Here is a 16,443-nt window from a genome sequence, read left to right on the forward strand (position 1 = left end):
TCAGTTTTTCATGAGATTATAAATCTATCTATTCAACAAATCTGGTCCCATCAACATAACTGTCTACATAAACCACTGTATACACTCATATTTGTGAGAAAAAGATAGGTGTGTATATAAGTATAACAAGAATGTGAAATATGTGTGTGGGGTTCAAACCAAAACAAATTCTTTCTGCTTAGCTTGGATCTCATGATTTGCATGAATAAAATGTCTCTGCAAATTCCTCCATGAGACAAAACAGGGCTTAACCATGACTTTGGTAGCACTTGTTGTTTTTACCTCCAGTTTGTAAAATACTTTGCTACCTTCAGCTGACAAAGTAGCAGTAAGGCATATAGCTGTCAGAGAAGTTCAAATCCAAAGACAGAAGCCAAGTCTTTGTATTTACAGTCTAATGTACTGTGGATCAGCTTGTTACCTGTGCAAGAACATCTAAAGAGTCAATGAAAGTGTATCTGCTGCACATGGAGGAGCAAAGCAGAAAACCAGGGAACTGCCTCATGTTAAGTGCAAGTGTTCCTCTGGACAGCTGTCCCAGGGTGCCCCAAAGCAAACAGTCATACATATAATACATGTCCCACAGCAGGGCACTTAAAAGCAGGTAAAATAAAAGTAGCCAGACTGGCACAAAAGAAGTCCATTACAACACTGCTGGGCACCAGCCCAAAACTGAGATCCTGTGCTATCTCCTTGGCTTCCTTGTCTTTCTTAGGATCAGCCCACACTCTGCCCCAGGGTGCTGTGCCAGGGAGACCCAGGCACCCACTACACTCTCCCCAACCTCTCCACATTCCTTCTGCTCCATTTGCAGGGCAAGGAAATGTCCTCTCAGGAAAGTGACCACGCCAAGCAACATCAAGGCACCAGGAAGTCAGGTCAGCCATGACTTTCATCTCTCTGGGCTTATTTCGGCATGTCTATGGAGGGAGATGAGAATAAGCATGTCAGTTGTAAAAGGAAAAATGTAAGACACATAAAACTGGAACTTGGCATTGTGTGAACTGATATCTACTATCTCTGACCAGCCATCAGTTTGTCTAGGTGGCATTTGAAAGCCTTGAAAAAGAATTAACTGTTTGCAGCAGCTAAAACAGCTGGCTCTTCAAGAAGGTACAACTCATTTTTTATTTTTTATTTGTATGGATCATACAGCTTGTGTTAGCAAAACCAAGCTGTGCCAAGGATTCAGTGTTCAGAGTATAAACACTTGATAATGCTTGTACCCAGGATACAGACTGGTCTTATTAGCAGAGTCACACATGATTGAGTGTGTGCGCATTGTATACCTTGGGAAATACACTTTTTCAGGGTCATATGCTGTTGTAGCTAATAGATATCAGAACTGGTGGGGTGAGTATGGTATACTGTCCCAAATATAGACTTCTGGTTATTTTGGTGCTCCTCATGGTATTAATTCTGCAGCTTCAGGATTCCTGGAAGATAGGGATTAGTCTGCACTTCATCCACAGAGGAAGGACATTGAAAAGGTAATGACAGCAGATGAAACAGCATCAAAAAATGTGGAAAAATAACCTTTCCAGACTAGATCTGATCCATGAGTTTGCCATTCCACTGCACATAGATCTGATGTAGAGACAGTCAAGTTCTACACTTGTTAAGGTTATTATTATGCCATTCCTACCTCCTCTTTGCTTTGAGGGTTAACCAGTGCCAGGTCTCTTCTTACTGGTTACCTCAAACTCTATTCAAACTTTCCCATCCCCTTGAAAGTGAGAGGCAACTTTTGTATATCAGGCTTAGTGGGACAAGAGCTGTGGTCCTCCCATCTCTGATCTTGTCCCAGAAAGGTCAGGGAAAACTACAATATTCCTTGATAAGTTTTAGCCATGCCTTCAGATGGATTTCTGCCCCCAGGTTCTGTTTGGAAATAGCCAAGTCCCAATACCTGTATCTGTAAATGCTATGAATTAATCAATGGATGAACAAATGGTTATGGAAAGAAAATGGTAAATTAGATTTTATATTCAGCAAGTAAAGAAGGTGCCTAGAAAATACCATTGAAATTTTTAGCACTGAAAATCTCTTTGAGCTTTTGACACTATAAATTAATCAAAATAAAATTATGGATTCAATCTTTTCCAAAACTGTTGGGCTGCTTCATGATATACTAACTTTTATCAGTATACTTTAATTTGTCTGCAGATGTGATATGAAGAATATACTCTGCTATACTGTAGTTGAGTTCAGTGATTGTACTGACATCTACTGGTATAACAACATTTTTAACAATTATGTGTAATATTTGTGGTAATAAAATGGGAAGATTTTAATCTGTGGTATAAAGAATACCACTCCCTGCAAGTACTCATCTTACTTTTTTATTTTTGCATTAAAAAAACTATGTTAATGTGTTCACAACTTACTAATAATGCAATATATTTTCAGGAACTGCATTTCCACTGAAATGAAATATATCATCACAAGGATTGCAATTCAAGTAATTTGGTTGGTATTTTGGTTGGTATATCAACAAGCTTATTCAGTACTAAACAAAGGTCATTGGAAATACATAAAAAGGACAGAACACATATTTAGCGGCAGGCACAGGTTCTCTGTCTGCGTCAGAGTTTTAGTAGCCCTAATATTGCTGAATTATCACTCTGACTGTACAGATGTCCTGAAGTGTGGCACCTGCCAGAGGGCAGAGAGACACCCAACTCCCTCTTGCAGTCCAGTCAGCTCTGACTGAAATTATTTTGACACTTCTTGGAGGAGTGCTTAATTTATAGCTAGCCAACCACATCATGAAATAGAATGGAATCCCATTATAAATGAATGTGCTAAAAAAGCCAATGGGCAGGAAGCAGTACACATATTATTGCTCTTCCATCATGCCTTTAAAATACAAAAAGGCAAGCAATCAAGAAATTTGAATAGTTCAGCAATAAATTAAAAATAAAATTAAAGTAATAGCATTTCCAATGCAATATGCCCTCAGTCACTGAACACTTAAAGAAGGTAATGTCAGTCTTTTGTCAAAAATCAGTCTGTAATCCTCAATAGATAACTTCTGCTGTATTTTAGATGTTTCTTTTCCTCAAAATCTGAGGAAGGAAAAGGTATGGTAAGATGCTACCTTTTAAACAATTTTTATTGCTAGATTTCAAGTCATGTATCACAAAATGAGAATGTTCTCTTGAACTTTCGTTGTTTGGTTGCAGAGCAACATTTTTATCTTGACCAGAGGAGAAAGACACAATGCCAGTTGATAAATGGAAAAAACACAGACTAGGAAATGAGATCCTCTGAGACCTAGCAAAAAAACTTGTATGTTTTTTCTTTCCAAGGATCTTGGAAATAGTCTGTAAAATTAGTCATTTAATAAAGAAATTATTAGGATATGTATAGCTGCTTTTGCTTGATTTCTGTCTGTGCACATTATTGATTCTACTTCATTAACATGATGAGCAAAACACCAACGTTAAGACACTTTAGGATGGTGCTAGGTTGAACGGAGAAACCCTTGAAAAGTTGTTTTATATTTTACCTGCATTCAGATGGGAAGTACAGTCTCACTTCTTAAATGTGATTATATTTTCTGTCTCAGATTTTGGACTTATCAAAACAATAAGAAAATATTAAGTTTAAGAGGGAGCAGCAGTATTCTTCGTAAGTGATTAAATGCCTAATTTGGGAAGTGAAAATACTGGCAGTTATCTTGATTACCAGTAGCTTTGGATATGAGGATATTTTGTACATGTTAAGATCTCATATTCTTTGTAAATTAAACATCTTAATTACCTTAGCTAAATCCTTTTTTTGCTTCAGTCATTATAACAATACATATCTCTCTATAGTTTGCTCAGATAAATGGCTGATCAAGAACCATTTTAAGTGCTTTCCCTCTACTAAGGTGAATCCCTCTGAAAATACAAAACCCACAAGCAATCTTGCTCAATCTAATCATCTTGACATGACATGTTCCCTGTGTGGCATAAGTGTAAGGCATTAGGAATATAAAATAATTTACAATAAATGGTTATTATTTTAAAATATATTTAAAAGAGTACTTGAGAAGGTATTTTAAAGACAAGTTTAGTGTTACATACGAAAACAACATGAAAAGCATCTTTTAGCTGAGCCTCTCCGAGTCTTGCACAAATATTAGAAAAAAATCATATTTCTTATGCAGTGTTGCTTTCTGAGAATTACATTTCTTTTATATTTTTTGATACAAAATAATACTTGCGTATCATTCAATAATCCCTAAGGCTGTAGTAGTGGAAAATCTAAACTGACATTCAAGGCTACAAATAGTGAATTTACATAAGATATTAGGGAAATGCTGCTGAAACTAGAAAATATATGTATTTCAAAATAAGAATTTAGTGCTCCTAAGCAGGCTTAGAGCTTACCTCTTATTTTCCAACTCTGAAAGTGTAGCAATAGTTTGCTCTGTTGTAAAAAGAGATAAAGGTTACAATACTTGTTAGTTGCTACAGATGCTTTTAGAAACTTTTCATGTAATTAGATATCACACTTAAATGTCAATATGACAGCATTTTCCATCATGTGCCTTCTGTATTGAAAAAAATTGAAAAAATCTATCATGTACTTTGTGACAGCAGACTCAGCACCCGCCTTTGACTGTCACTGAGCAAAGCAAGGGTTCTAGCATGGACTTACCAATTCCCTGTTGCTGTGACGATGAAGGGAACCTTAGGCAATCCAGTCTAACCTCCTCTGTAGTCTGGGGCATCAGATTTTAGGTCAGTTAGGGTGGGTCCAGAGTAAAGCCACAAAATTGATCAGAGTGCTGGAACCTCTCCTGTGAAGACAGCCTGAGAGAGTTGGGGTAGTTTAGCCTTGAGAACAGAAGGTTCTTATTGCAGCCTTCCAGAAGTGGGGTTTATAAAAAAGACTGAGAGAGACACTTTTACCATGGCCTGTAGCAATAGGACAAGAGGAAACAGCTTTGAACTGAAAGAGGCTAAGTTTAGATTAGACAAAAGGAAGATATTATTTACAATGAGGATGGTGGGACACTGGAACAAGTTACCTGGAACAGCTGTGGATGTCCCATCCTAGGAAGTGTTCAAGACCAGGCTGGATGGGGCTTTGAGAACCCTGGTCTAGTAAAAGATATTTTTGTCCATGGCAGAGCATAGGACTAGGTGATCTTCAAAAGTCCTTTCCAAAACAAACTGTTCCACAATTCTATGACTTTTTACATAGTGTATTATTATTTTTTAAAAGAGTGTTGGTATAGAGGAGAATATAATTTCTAGCTAACCACTGCACTTCTTCTAGCAAGGTATCCAGGCACTATTTGACTGTTTCTAATGAAGAATATGAAAAAATTATGGTCATTAATATAATGAATATTTTGTATCTGTATTATTGTTCATGTCTTCATACTTAAGTCTTGAATAGGGTTTCTTTCATATTTTTTTTCTAAACTTGTACAGATGCTATGCAAGCTTCTGTGGTATGGAGCTCCACATGTTTCACAAAGAATTCTGCTTTAATTAGTAGCTTTTAGGTTAATTTGAGGTGTCCTAGTGCTTGCAGTGAAAGAAACAATTAGCTTTTATTTTTCCCTCTTTGTCCCATTTTTTGCTCCACAGCGTACTTCAGTCCGTCTTGGATTCCTGTAAGCAAAGACTGCAGCAGATATTACATCATCTGTTGTGGAAAAATGTTTGATGTTGCACCAGTAGACTAATTTATACATCATCAGTTGCAATCTTGTCCACTAAAAACATTGCCTGTATTTTACTGAATTGTAAAACAGCAATATAACATTAATCATCTGCATGTGCTGTGGTTTGTTCATTCCCTGTAGTGTATATTTGATAATTATGTGTGTCTACATGATGCAACCACAGGGGTACCATGAGCAGGATAGCTACATTAGCACAGTGTCCACCTGGGATAAAATGCTCTCCTGCTCAGAACCAATTAGCTGAGTCAAGGTACTGAATTAATGTGTATTTAGTGTTTCTGGTACCCAAGTAACTTCTGAACACCTGAAGCTAGCTTGCCTATCTCTACAGCAGTGCATCATGCCACACGGGTGTATCTGAAAAGATGGAGAGTAACAAGAAGTCAGGGCTAGTCCCAGCTGCAGCTTGAACCACCCTAGGGTCCAGTTGTGCATAGAAGCTACTAGGGAAATTATGCCTTTCCTGCTTTTTGAGCTTTTAATACATTCAGCAAGATGCAGTGATGGATAACAGATTACAATATACGCCTCTCCTCACCTGACATTTGGTAAATGTAGTCCTTGAATTTCTCTCAATTTCTCTTGTGTGTTCAGCTGATTTATTTACAATTTTGAAGAGAAATTAAGAACCCGTTTTTTTTGAGCCATCTGCCAAATTAATTTGAAGTGTAAATCTCTTGTTGATTCTCTCCAAGTTTCTGTGCTGAAAGTTGTCAGATTTATTATTTCATTAATTGGAGAAATACTTACTGAATTTAAACAGATGTTCAAATTCTTTCATTTCTACTGTTTGAGATTCCCGCCTGGTCTTAATGAGCGTCTTCAGTACCTCTGAGTTACAAGTTGCTTATGTTCCCACAGAAATTAGTTTTTCACATCTACCATCCAGGTTGAATAATCACTTCCCTTTGCAACCCTGCTACAATTGTAAGAAAAAACTCCCGTAAGCAATGCATAACTGTCACTTCTGTACATGATACACACTCCTCTATCAAGCTGCTGATGTTTATGGCTTAGAGAAAGCTTGTGGCAGTTGAAAGCCAGAAGGCAAAACCAGTATATAGATATATATTTTTTCAAAACTGTTTATAACCGAATATACACATACTGGTTTTGAATGAAACTGCAGAGATCAAGTAAGTCCTATTGCATTATTTGGAAAATACATTTTCCTGTTCAAAGTATTTCCTTTACAATTCATAAAAAAGGATTCAAATAAAGACATTGCCAAAATTCAGAGTTTTATATGGAGCAAGAGACCTGTCTGCAGGGTCTCATGAGACAAAAAGTAGAAGGAATCTGGACTGGGATCCAAAGCAACTGTGATTAGTCCAGCCTAGCAAAGGTTTCTAAATACTTATATGACTACTCCTTGCTATAGTTTTTAGGGCCTTCTTGGGAATACTGAGAAATGGGCAGAGAACATTTGTCATCTTATGAAATCATGCTGTGCCAAAAGCTGCCTCAGCAAGGTAGACCATTGACAAAGGTACTCAAATCTTTCTCACTCCTGGCACTTCCCATCATGTAAAGTTTACTCATCATGAAGTTCTCTGGCCAGATGATACTTGAAACAAAAACATTCTCACTTTCGTGCAGTGTAGAGATGTCCACATTTAGTCAGAAGTTCGGTGGGCAGACTCTCCACCTGAAGTGTAGCAAATCTTGATTCTATTTTCATTCCTCCCTTTGTTTGAACTAAGGGCTTTCTTGATCAAGGACACTACTATGAATTTCCTGGAGTGAGCCAAGTTAGCAACTTCTGTTTTAAATAACAATGATGCAATGTATGAGGGAAACAGTCCTGGGGCCAAATGCAGGGACTGTGCCTAAATTAGCTGGGATAATCTAGGTTATTTTTGCAAGAAATATGAGTATAAATCCATTCCAAGAGGGATCTCAATTAATTCTCAAATTCTTCCTTAAAAAAAACAAAGAAGCAGGGTGCTCTTTGATCCTTGTGGTACCTGGACAGGAAGGTCTTTTCTAACATTGAAGTCTGTGTACAGTCCTTCAAATCAGATAGAAATTTGTGAATTCTATCAAGGCTTACCTAAGGGTAGATGAAAAGTGCATCAGGAGATAAAGATGCAGTCATCTAGGTAAACCCATTGTCACAAACATATTGCTGATGGATCTCCAGGCATGAAAATCCAGGCAGCAGACATGGACAGAGCTGAGTGTTGGGAATAACAATACTGGTAGCATTCTCCAGGTACTTACACATTAAGAGTGTGGAGAATGTCTTTTTGACCTCTCCAGCCGGAGAAAATTCTGTAAGAACTGTTTCTCTCTAACTTTTCTGAGGATAGTTTCAAAACTCAGGTCCAACATCTATCCCTCTACCAAGGAATGGACAGCGGCATTATTAGAAAAAGCATCTGCAGAAGATGTCTGCTGTGAGGATGTCATTGCAGGCACAGATGTCTCAAGGCACCAGCAGTGTCCCTGCAGTGTAGTCCGTCTGAGCTGTCATGCATTAAGTCCTAGAAAAGAACACACACAGCAACCTGAAATAGGGAAGAAGGAAGGCTGCTTGTAGCCACAGGAGCAGGGATGATGGGCTCTGTGCTGCAGGGAAGAGGACTGTAAGCAAATTAGTGGTCTAAATTTGGGTATAGACAACTCCAGCTAGTTTATGGAAAGATAAGTCCTAAAAACTACACGGGTTGTTCTTCTGCTGGCTTCCTTTCTGTCTCTCCTGTCAAGTCTTTCCTACTGAAAACATTCAGTGGGGGGATGTGGAAACATCTATTTTGCTGCCTTAAGCAGCTCCTTTCTGTTCAAGTAGTATTTTAGAAAACAGATATTAGTTTTGGAACTTTTTCATGTTCAAAAGTCAGTGTATGTTGAGGTAATATATGGTTAGAAGATTTTAAAAGTTCAAAATTTTTGTCCCCTTTATCTTCCCATGTTTTTGTATTTTCCTGGGCATTTACAATTCTGTTTTTTAAAGCTCAAATTCTCAAATTATTTGGACATGAGAGAGAAGAGGATGGGAGGGAAAGAGTGATTTTTATTTAGCTAGGTTTTGTTTATTTTCTTAAAGGACATTATTCCTCATTCCTCCTGTATACCAATTAGGTTCAGAGTTCAAATATCATTAAGAGCAGCTTTAAAATTCATCACTTTGCAGTTTTTAAATCCATTTCCTCTTGGTTTGTCCTCTTCGCAACAAATAATAAAAGGCAACCATATTAAAAAAAAAATTGCAGCTCATTTGAGCCTGTCTTTGCATAACACATTTTGATTCTGACTGGTTGTAGACTTGATGCTGTCTCAAGCCAGAAAACTAGATAAAATTTATTGGTGCCTTGAGATCTTATCTGCAGCTTTGAACACTGCATGAATCCTTAAATGTTGGAGAGGAAAAAAACCACCTAAGACTATGACAGTGGCAACACCATCTAGCAAGAGAGTGACCTGTTTTCTGCATACAAAGTTGTGAGTACAGATGGGCAACTATTATACTGAAGTGAGGAGTTCAGCTTACTATAGCTCTGTGCCTTAATGTGGAATAGTTGTTTTTACTCACGGTGGAACTTTCTGGCTCTTGTTGAACAGCTAAGGGCAATTTTTTACAATTCATACCAAAGTATTTAAGAGCTACTCATGGCAATACCATGGAGAGAAGGAACCCTAATCTATAGAGAAGTAGTTGGCCTAAACCAAAGTGCACTTTTACAGAAAAAAGGGATTTAGTAAATTGGCTTCCTGCTCTAACTCATATCTTCAAGTCTTGGTGAGAGTACAGTTGAAGTGGATTTGTATTTTTTTCATGTGACAAAATGATTTTAGTATTAAGTTGCTGTTTAAAAATGAAGTAAAATGGAGCTTTCAGTTGTTAGATACTTCTATAAATGGGCTTATTTAAGAAACAAAACTCCTTTTAAGTTTTTAGCTAGTTCAAATCTCTTTCCTTGGTGTGGTTTTCTAGTACTTTCTTGGTGGCATGTAGGAATGGTGAACTCCTTTGCAGAGGCTGAGCACATACAAATCCAAATCCAGCACCAAAAAAGCAAATTGTAAGGCTTTTTACATCAGTGAACCTGCCTGAGACCTTTAAACTTGGACAGTTGCAGACATCCTCACTCACATCTGGGCAAACAGTCTGTACCACAAAGCACCAGAGGTTTCATTTGTCCATCCAACTCACTGAATAGGAGATATTCTCAATAGGAGAAAGGTTCCCTCCACTCTCCCTATTTTTACAGGTGCTGATCTGCCCATACAAGGTAGCATTGGTATAGGATGACGAAGATAATGGAAAACGAAGCCTTTCTCCCAGGTAGTGACTTCAAGAGATTAGAGCTATTTCCATGGGAGATGTCACCTGCCACCTGCAAATGACTGGGATGATGTGAATGAGCAATGTGTAGATTCCAAGTTCGATGAAGGCCATGAAATGTCTGGATTTTAGAAACAAAACCTCCATACCAACACTAACACTGTGTTGGTAACTCCTTGTTTGTAATAGTCAGATATGCAACCCAACTGCATATTAGTGGTACTGACTACATCTCACAATGCTTGTAATACTAAGAGTTTAGTTCTAAGCAAAAGTGTAGCTTTGTCACAAATAAGGTAAAAGAAGGTCACAGATTGCACATTGTGGCCTTGTCCCTACACATCTTAAAATTGAGAGAGACTAGGCAGAGCCATGTGGAAACAGCCCCTTTGGAAAAGCATTTGTGGAAGGTCACAAAGGAGGGTTATTTGCAAGGTCTCTCTGTACATATGGTGACTTGGCAAAGTGATCTGTAAATCTTGCCCTCTCAAACAGACAAGCCTGATAATGGTCCTTCTCTGGGCCTGGGAGATACCATTTTGATGTGAATTGAAGACAACATACATGCTTAAAGGTAGTCTGTGTCACACACTCTATAGGACAGGATCTCAGACACACTGATTAGCTAAATAGTGCATGCAGAGGAAAATAAAAGCTATTTGGACAGGGATAAATTGCAGAGTCATATGTCAAAGTGATCTATACATACTGCTCTGCTTTACTTTAGTTTTATCAATGCATCTCCAAGATAATTTATCCTGGAAATAAATCAAGCTGCCAGAGAAATATTTCCTTTTCTTCCCATAAACATGACTCTTTCTCATCTAATGTACTAAAGTTTACTGGCTGTAAAGCTGGTTAATTACATGGTATTTTTTTCAGATAAATGTATACAACTGTTCTGATACTCCAACACTTATGGAAGAGGGGCTATAATTTTCAGTATATAACATTTAGATGAGCAGCTGCATACAAACTCCTGAACTAGTCAAGTCAGTCCCTCCCATTCTCCATTTTTCAAAACTCATGAAAAGCTCATGTATGACCTGCCCAATTTTCTAACACAGAATTCATTAATGAAATATTGTCTTGTCTCTTTAAATATTGGAACAACTGTTGCATGGACAACTATCCCATATTATATGTCACTCTGGACTGTGTTCCTTGAAGAACTTCTGAAAAAAAGGCTTTTAAAACCGATTTTCTGGGAGTGAGGTCTACCAAAGATGTGGCCACCTCTAGCAAAAGACTCTGAAAAAAAAAAAAAGGAAGCCTTAATCTGACAAAACCAGACTCTCCTTCTTGTAGGTTTTATGAGTCTGAAAAATCTATGATAAGGTTAATACGCTTTGTTGCTTTTTTTACTTCACTGCTCTGCTATGAGCAAGGCCTGTGGTTTTAAACAATCCTGTTTGTGTGTAAATAAATGCCCTTTTAATTTGCCATAATTTCAAGTATTTTGTTTTGTAGTTATAAATAATTAACATACCTTTTATGATTTTTTTCCTCTCTTTTACCTTACGGGGCATTCCTTCTCGTCGACGCACATGTGTATCCTCCAATAGCAATAATAACAGTTATGAAGTATGTGCCCAGGGGAGACAATTTCCCTAAAAACCTTTAAAATGTAAATCTATGCAACATTCTTGCCAACATGCATGGTCCAGTAACTGAAACTAATATTCTCTACTTGCCAGCATAACAACCCAAAAATTGAATAAATTCCAAGCACCAAAGTTAAGAAAAAGTTCCTAATTTTCAGCTGTGCATAACATGCTTGGTGTTAACTCCAATTGAACAGTTACTTCTTGCCATCTGCCTTTTGAAGCATAACTTTTATGTTGAGGTGATGGAGAAGAAGAGTGTTATATTTAATTTGACTGTATGCTTCTACTGGTATAACTTCTGAAAAATGTAGTACAAAATACTACAGAGATGGACTTTTTCAAGCATAAAGAAAAAAACACATATTTCCAAGTCCTTCCTCCCAGAATTTTTCTAGGTCCCTAAGATACATATTCTGCATTAGGGTATGTAATACCCATGTCCATATTAAACCAGAATAGCCACAGTTATATAACTAAACAATTACTGTTGTGAATGCATCTTTTTTGTTAGAAAATAAATTGACTTGTGCCATAAATGTTGTCACATATGTTTCAGAGGCAATGTCCTTCTCACAGTGAAGTCTATGTTTGTGGCTCAGATAGAGCAGGATTGGACTCTCATTTCATTTGTTAGATCCTGTTCCCATTACTATTTTAAAAGACTGCATTCTCAGCAGTGGTCTAATGAATGATTTAATAGACACAGAGCCTTGTTTTCATGGCGCTGATATTTTTGTGAAGACACTTTTTCAAAGTAAACATCTCTATCATCTTTTCTAACAAACCTAAGCAGTACATCATTAATACTAATTGCTGATATTTTACCAGCAGTAGCTCAATCAGGAAGGCAGATATCTCATCCAATATTGATACTTCAACCATAAGCATGTTATAAACTCGCCTATAAAATGAAATATTACTGGTGACTAGTACTGGAGAACATAAAACTATTACTTTTTTAGTTCCCCTTCATCTCCTCCTTATGAGTCCTTTTTGCTGGAAGAAAGTATTTTGTGGTCACAATAAGTCTTTTGAAGAAAGCCTGCATTTGAGAAAACTGCTTGCAGTTTTTATTTAAAATCACATGGATAAATTACTATAAATGTATCAACTATTTTTTAGTTTGTAAACCCATTTAGGCATGAAATACAAAGCAGATTCACTTTCCTCGTATTTTAGAGAACATTTTAAGGGCAGCATCTCACAAACTTATAAAACATTAATGGCCATACTACTTATGCTAATGAAGCCATGTCATAATTTAAACATTGTGTGTCACTGTCCATCACCTAATCCACCTTAGGAAATCATTAATACCTTGAGATCCTCTTTTTCTGGGAAAGGGCTGCTGAGCCAACATGGTTTCCTCATTGTAGAATCAGTGAAATTACTACATTCTTGTCATATTATATAACACTTCCATCAAAAAGAAGAAATGAGTATACACTAATTGCTGATGTCTTTTTAGTTATCTTTCTAAACCTATCAGCAGCTGTATCTACAAGACCACTTGAGCAGTTTGCTCCATTTGCTAGAACCATGTTTGCATGATGCTTCCTAAGACTCATCAGCTACTGTACATGGGAGCTCATTATGCTACTGTGATGTAAATTCCCCTTACAGATGTGTTGCACCTTTAGCTGTTTGTGGGTACAGCTATTTTAGCATAATTAAAACATGCAAATATTTTTAACAAAGGCATGTAGAATGATGTTTTGAACTTCAGCAGGTATAATCTACGTAATGTATACTTTAAGGGGCTTGATAAAACTTGAATATAATTGGAAACGCAAGTAGACTTTAGAATACCGGTTTGCATGTTAAAAATTATCTGAAATATACATGCAATATAAATACAAATTGCTATGGGAAGAGATACTACACAGATGATGTTGTTATACTTCAGGAATAAAGTACCATTGCACCTAATTTTGACCTGTTTTTAGCTTGAAATAAATTTAGATTAGAAATAAACTAGATTATTTCAATGGGATGCAATGGCTAAAGACTGAACAACAGAAAAATGACAACAGCTGTCTGATTTTGAACTTACCTACTGTGGCCTATTTATTGAACAATGAGACATGCAAACCCTTTGTGCCTTATTTTTAAGAGTTCATTCTGGATTTAAAAAAGGCTCTTGTAACACGGAATGCTGGTGGAACAGTTTATAGAGCTTGTGATGTTCTATCTGTAGCAAACAGAGCCTCTGTATTTGATATAAAAAAGTGAAATAGTCACCAGTGCATGCTGGATGTAACCTGAAAATAAAATCTTGTTTTCACTCAGTGAAGAAGTGGGAGAATAATTGTTAAGTTTAACTACATGTCTATTCTAATATAAAGCAGAGTAAAAGGTAGCTAATAATTTGGAGTTCTTCAATCTGCCAACAGTAATAAGCAAGAGAAATATTGTTTGAAGGGTCAGCTTTTTTCAGAAGTTAATATTCCAAATTAAAAAAATCATCCATCCACAAACAAAAAGTTTACATGATAAACCTGCTGTTTGTTAAACTCTTAGTACCAGGTTTTTACAAGGAATACTCCGGTCTATCTCCAGAACAGTAACTTTCTTTAAATTGTTCGTGGGACAAAAACAAAACCAAAACCCACCCCAAGCCAAATATTAGTTCATTATGATGATGCTCCCAGTTAAAATCCATTTGGCACCTAAGGCAGAGAACCAAGCCCTAAAGCAAACCGAATAGAGCGGGCCGAGCGCCGGCGGGGTGGGGACGTAGCGTGGTCGCAGGGCAGCCCGGGGTCCCCTCCCTGAGCGGTCATCTACAGCAAAGAGTGATCTCCTGACAAGGAGAAGGAGAAACCGTGATCCCGGCAACGTTTCCAGGGTGAAACAAAGTCAACAAACAGGAAAATACTTTCACTTCTTCCACAACTAGATTTATTTTTCTTTTACGGCCGTTGCAAACTCTCCTGCGTCACACGCGTTATTCCTACGGTGGCTATCGATACGTGAACACAGTACGCGACACCTTCCTTCACTGGTGGGTGAGGCACTAGCCAGCTGTTGCTTAGCGGTAAAATCATCCTTTCAGTAGCTCTTTGACTTTCTTAATTATTTTTTCTAACTTCATCGTGGGATGTTTGCTGTCCTGTGGGTTTCTTTTTAACATTTCCAAGCATTTCCCTTTTCATCCCTACCAGCCCAGGCTTATGTCGCTGAAGCCGATGGGGGGAAAAGAGCCTGGGGGCAGCGGGGAAGCACGAATGGGCAGCCCCTGGCCTCACGGCAGGGTCCGGCCCAGCCGGAGAGGCAGAGGCGAGCCTGCCGCCGCCCAACTGTCAAGAACGAGCCGTCAGCCCGGGAAGACGAGGAGGGAAAACCAGGGCAGCCGGGCTCCACGGAGACATTCCCACCTAGCCGTGCGATCCGCTGCTCGGCCCCATCTGCCTTCTCGGCCGCAGCCGGAGGAACAGAAACTTTCCTGGAAGAGCAGCGACGCGACAGGCCGGGGAGGGAGCGGGCCGGGAATCCCTCAAGCGTGCCCCCCAGCCTGCCTCATACTCCCGCCCCTTGTCCCAAGATGCGCCCGCAGTCCCGCTCCGCACTGCGGGCAGCCGCCCGAGCCAGCCCACGGGGGGGCTGGCGCCCGGAGTCCTGCCACCGGAGTAGCCGCGCCGTGCCACGCCGGGCCGGGCCGGGCAGGGCGGGGGGGGCTTCGGGGCCCAGGATTAGGTTTCAGGCCGCCAGGGCGTGCCTGAACGCGCTTCCCCCGCGGCGCGGCTCGGCGCCGTTACTTGGGGGCGGGAAGGGCGAAGACGGAGAGCGGGGCCCGCTGAGCCGCTGGGGTAAGCGGGGCGCCGGGGTGGGCCTTGGGGAGCGGGACAGGCCTGCCGGTGTCGTCGTCCGGGGATGCGGGAAAGGCGGGGAGGGGCCCGCGGTGCCACTGGAGTTCTGAGCTGCCTCTTAAAACGTGTTTATCTCTAGAAGTTGTTTTTATTATTGTTGTGTTGATCCGGTGGGTTTTGCGGGGGCCGGGGAGGCGGCTGGAGGAGGTGAGGACCGTGGAACCGGAGGGGGGGTGGGGGGGGAGGGGGGTATGAGCCTGTTGCTTGCTCCCCGTCCATCTCGACCCGAGCGGAGATGTCCGCGGGCGGCGGAGAGCGACGCTGGGGGCCGAGCCGGGCCGCTGCTCCGGCCTGCGGCAGGGGAGCGGTCCGCGGGCTCGGGCGGCCTGGCGGGGAGTCGCCTTCATGTAAACAAAAGCCGAGCCTTGCCCGGCTGCTGCAGGGAGCCCCGCTCGCTGCCTCTGCTCCCCCCCCGCGTTTTGTTTGTCACCCCAGCGGGAGTGTTTCGTGCCTCACCTGCTGCCGCTTCGGCTTCCCGGTCGGCCGCAGCCCGGTCCTCGCCCGGCGCTTGCAGTCGGCGGCGGTGAGACTCGCTGGGAGACACGGCTGGCCCGAAGGCCCGGGTGAGACCGGCGCTTTCCGCCACGGCGGCTGTACAGGCTCCTGGCGAAGCCGCCATCCGAGTCCTCGAGTGCCCGTGTCGGTACCTGTTGCAGTGCTGGTGTTGGCGTTTCTGGCAGGTCCAGCTGCGGCTCTCTGGCATCCCTGGGTCCCCATGACAGCGTGAGCCTTCTGGCACAGTGGAAGTAGAGGGGCGAGGCGCAAGCTTCGGTTGTGCCCTTTGGCGGGTCTGGCTGTGCAATAGAAAGGGTCTGCTTGTTGCTGGGATTGTGTCTCGTGTGGTGTTCCCTCTTGCTGCCCGTACCTCCCTACGTTACTGGAAAGAGTAATAGTAAGAAAGAAGGTAAAAGAAAAAAAAAATCAAAAAGCCCACCACTTGAACTCCCAGTACCACATTTAGGGGATTTGATTTGCCATTTGGCTGAAGAA

At 40.4% G+C, this 16,443-nt stretch overlaps 1 protein-coding gene across 19 annotated transcripts in view; it reads left to right on the top strand.

Annotated features, from left to right (window-relative positions):
- Positions 1-15,281: 15,281 nt before the first annotated feature.
- The window catches only part of MPDZ (multiple PDZ domain crumbs cell polarity complex component), a 93,050-nt gene continuing 91,888 nt past the window's right edge, over positions 15,282-16,443 (top strand). For 9 of the 19 annotated variants that reach the window (XM_071731762.1, XM_071731764.1, XM_071731756.1 and 6 more), the window contains exon 1: positions 15,284-15,393. The gene's annotated coding sequence lies outside the window, so the exon portion shown is untranslated. Of the gene's footprint in view, positions 15,394-16,443 lie in introns of all 19 variants that reach the window. The other 10 variants (XR_011723428.1, XM_071731752.1, XM_071731753.1 and 7 more) reach the window with 3 other exon arrangements.

The sequence above is a fragment of the Heliangelus exortis genome, chromosome Z, assembly GCF_036169615.1.
Source record: "Heliangelus exortis chromosome Z, bHelExo1.hap1, whole genome shotgun sequence".
Lineage (NCBI taxonomy): Eukaryota > Metazoa > Chordata > Aves > Apodiformes > Trochilidae > Heliangelus > Heliangelus exortis.